The following is a 4,694-nucleotide window of genomic DNA, read 5'->3' as shown; positions in this document are numbered from 1 at the left end:
ATAATTGATGCTCTTTTGTGAGTACGTCTCGTTAATATTCTAACACACACACACACAAATACACGCACATATGCAAACAATTGCAATACCGCCCTCCACACACACACACACACACACACACACACACACACACACACATACAAAGTAGGTCAAATTAAGTTAAATTAACTAGACCAATAAAATTTGATTCTGTATTTCGGATTTGTGCCGCCTTAAATACAATGTGACCAACCGCCCCTGCATGAGTTGAAATTTGAACATAACGGTGTGGTCGTGTGCAAATAGAATGGATTTCGATTGCACTCGGAGGCCTTGAGCAAATCACCTCACTCGAGTTCACTTTGAAATGGACACTAAAGACAATATATTTAAAAATTCACAATTTAATCAATTTTATTTATATGTAATTTATACATTCATCATCCTTCTATCTCGGAGCAATCTGTTCTAAACAACATAGGTCAGTGTGTCTTGAATCCAATTAAACCCTCATCAACCAAATTAGTTCTCAATTTTCATTAAATACACAAACATTTCTGTTCATGGACTCAGATGAGAAGGGTGGGATTAAAATGTTGAACATCGCCTCAGTCTCCAATAAGTAATAAGCATCTTTAGCTCCATCCTCTCATGTCTATTTTATACCACAATGTCTAGCATCCTATCGTTTGGCCTGGTGGAAAAAGAATAAAAGGGGTTAGTATCGTCGCCAAAATAAACACAACATCCATATATTTTAAATGCATGTATAGTAAAAATAATTAAATATTTTAATGCTCTAATATATTAAAAATGAGAACTATATTCATTTATTACTGTGTTAATTGAATTAGAACTTTAAAACTGAAGTTCAAACTGACACCTCCCTCGCTGTTTTCATTTGAGTCGGCTATAATTTTGGCAACGACTTGTCAAAGATCAGAATTTTTGGCCAGAAAGACATGCATTGTGTGTTTCGTGTGTGTATGTGAGTATGAGTTTGATCGTGCACTTATTTGTCAGTTTATGTTTGTTCCTGTATGTATATATATATATATATATATATATATATATATATATATATATATATATATATATATATATATATATATATATATATATAATCTCCTGATGAGAGCTAACGCTTGAAACAATGTTGTAGAAGTTAGATAATCATAATTATACTTGAAATGTTTTATAAATAGCTCCTTTTATCAAAAAGTTGAGCACTATTATTTCATGGTTTTTATTTTATAATTTATATATATATATATATATATATATATATATATATATATATATATATATATATATATATATATATATATATATATATATATATCATAGAATTAAACGAATGAGAATACGTACGAAGCCTAAAAAGTGTCCACCATTCAGCGCCATTTTGTTGTTGGCTGAGAATGTAGTAATTACCATTCATTCGGTATCTATGTCAACATAACGACACAAGAAAAACAACAAACAATATCAAAATCCACAATAAAATGTTTCAGAACTGTTGCGTATATTTATGGCACAACGAAGCTGTCAAAAAATGAAGTTAGAGAATGTGTGTAATCATGTATTATAATAACCTGTAATGTGTTTTCCAACCACCACATCATCTACTACTACAACCACCACCACAATATCATCACTAACACTACTACTACAACCACCAGCCCCACATCATTATCACTACCACTACTACTACACCACCACCAGCACATCATCATCACTACCACTACTACAATCACCACAACCACATCGTCATCACTACCACTACTACTGCAACCACCACCACCATATCATCATCATTACCACTACTACCACAACCACCACCACCACTACTACTACAACCACCACCACATCACTACCTCAACTACTACAACCACCACCACAATAGCATCACTACCACTACTACTACAACCACCACAACCACATCGTCATCACGACCACTACTACTACAACCACCACCATATCATTACCATTACCACTACTACTACAACCACCACTACCACCATATCATTACCATTACCACTACTACTACAACCACCACAACCACATCGTCATCACTACCACTACTACTGCAACCACCACTAACACCATATCATCACCATTACAACTACTACTACAACCACCACAACCACATCATCATCACTACCACTACTACTACAACCACCACCACATCATCATCACTATCACTACTACTACAACTACAACCACCACCACATTATCATCACTACCACTACTACTACTGCAACCACCACCACCATATCATCATCATTGAAATATTTTTTTTTAATTGAGCTTTATATAGTGCAATATCTACTAAATGTGCTCAAAGCGCTTTACAAGGGGTCCCTGGTCAACATTTAACATGTAGGACGGGACATGACGCCTGTTAGGCGATATTACAATTTTTCGGACAAAGACAACTCTGTTAACGGCCAGGTACTCATTTCACACCTGAGTACGGTGAGAGAATGTGAGTAAAGAGCCTTTTCCAAGGACTCAACTATGCGCCGAGCGCGAGGCTCGAACCCAGGACCTTCCGATCCGGAAGCGAGTGTCATACTACTAGACCACATAGCCGCATCATTACCACTACTTACTACAAACACCACCACCACATCATCATCACGACCACTACTACTACAACCACCACCACCACCATATCATTACCATTACCACTACTACTACAACCACCACCACATCATCATCACTACCACTACTACTACAACTACAATCATCACCACCACCACATCATCATCACTATTACTACTACAACTACAACCACCACCAACACCACATCACCTCACTAACACTCAGTACTACAATCACTACCATTAGGTTTTGGAGCTTTACTTCCTTTGAAATAAGGAAACTTCGGAATTGTATTTGGCATTGTGTTTATATATCATAATATAATTCTAATCAGTTATCTATTTAGAACTAGATACTATACAATATGTATGCCAAATACCACCCCAATTCCCCTTTCTTGTGTGGGGGAATTCCTCTTTCGGCATTGAAATTGAGTGTGAGAGAGTCATCACTACACACATAAACAACAGAAACAATTTAAAAACAAGACTATGACACGCAACCACTCACACACGAGGCTATACTATTTATCCCTTTCTCTATATAGAATAGGACAAGACAAACAATAGCTTGACTCTCGCTACACTTCGCATTGATGTTTGTCGTCTCACGAGTTCAACTCTCGGTCGACCTGTCAATATTCCTTTTTGCCTCGGACGTAATCATTAATAGAATGTTGTGTGGTTTTGACCGTGAAGAAAACCTTAAGAAGTCACATTTATATCATTTTAGAGAGATCGTTTTGAATAATTTTGAGTTAAACGAGCGAGCAGCAACTTGTTTTCATGAACGGCCGATCAGCGCTTGTTTACTATAGTAACGCGATTCCCAGCCAACATCAAAATGGCGGATATTTTTCTCATCGAGGCCGCTGGTTGGTTAGCCAATAAGAGCACCGTACGGTTTCCATTGGGTAAATTCCTTGATATATATATATATATATATATATATATATATATATATATATATATATATATATATAATATATATATATATATATATTGAATCGTGTTGGATACAAATATGGTACGAATAGTGCTCAACATGTAGCAATGGAGCGAATTATTATTTTAATATTTACCACAATGTTGGAGTCAGTCTACATCGATGTTTCAGGCCTCCTCAGCCATCGTCATGACTGTGTGTTACATGAGTTTGGTTTGTTGTGTATTGTTGCTTGTTGAAGTGGTCTTCAACAAGCAACAACACACAACAAACCAAACGCTCCCTTAAACACATTCAAGACACTATAACTATAAAGTTGTTCTCTCTTTTTCTTTTAGCTTTTATTTAATTTTTTTTTTGTTTTTGTTTTTGTTTTGTTTGTTCGTTTTTGTTTCGTTTTTCTCCGGATTCATATTGTTACGTACAAGAAATATACAAGGCAATACATTGTAACGCCTCACTGTGTTCTAAATTAAAATAATAATCTTAACAGTGAGTAAAAGTAAATATTATTTTTTTTAAATTAAAAGTCGATCAAACTTCTCGAATCACCAGGAATGGCGTCAACGTGTTGAAATTGAAAATTAAGAAATTTTTGCCAATGGAGTACACAGACGTGCTCGAGGCCAGTGATCGATGTGAAAAGTGACCAAATAGAACCTTACTTGGGCAAACAATACTAAAACTCTGATCTCCTTGGAAAACTCATCGGTTTTGATAATCATACAAATTCTAACGGACTAGGTAACATTAAAAATAGATAGAAATGTCAATTTTAAATTACTTATAGAAACATTATCCTCTGTGTGGCCAATTTCTGGCAACCATGGTATCGAGAATTGAGATCTATTTCAGGCTCCCGACTTCGAACAACTCTCACTCAAAACTTTCCGAGAGTAAATAAAACGCTGTTTATATTAAGCCGTCAAATTGTTATAAATGTTATGCCTGTCCACTTCTGATGATGACTTCCCTACAATAGGCTCAGTATCAATGTCGTCACTATCTATTAAGATAACAAGTATAGACGATAATTGGTCCTTTTTAAATATTTTTATTTCCGGTGGACTGAATACACAGCTGTGTTTTCAGTCCACTGGTAGACTGAAAACACAATTCCTTATGTAAATTGACCTTTGGCTTTTGACCTTGGAGAGAAATCC

This window comes from Berghia stephanieae, chromosome 8, assembly GCF_034508935.2.
Source record: "Berghia stephanieae isolate SIO BIC M18660-M18661 chromosome 8, UCSD_Bste_1.3, whole genome shotgun sequence".
Lineage (NCBI taxonomy): Eukaryota > Metazoa > Mollusca > Gastropoda > Nudibranchia > Aeolidiidae > Berghia > Berghia stephanieae.
Note: the sequence above shows the minus strand (reverse complement) of the source record.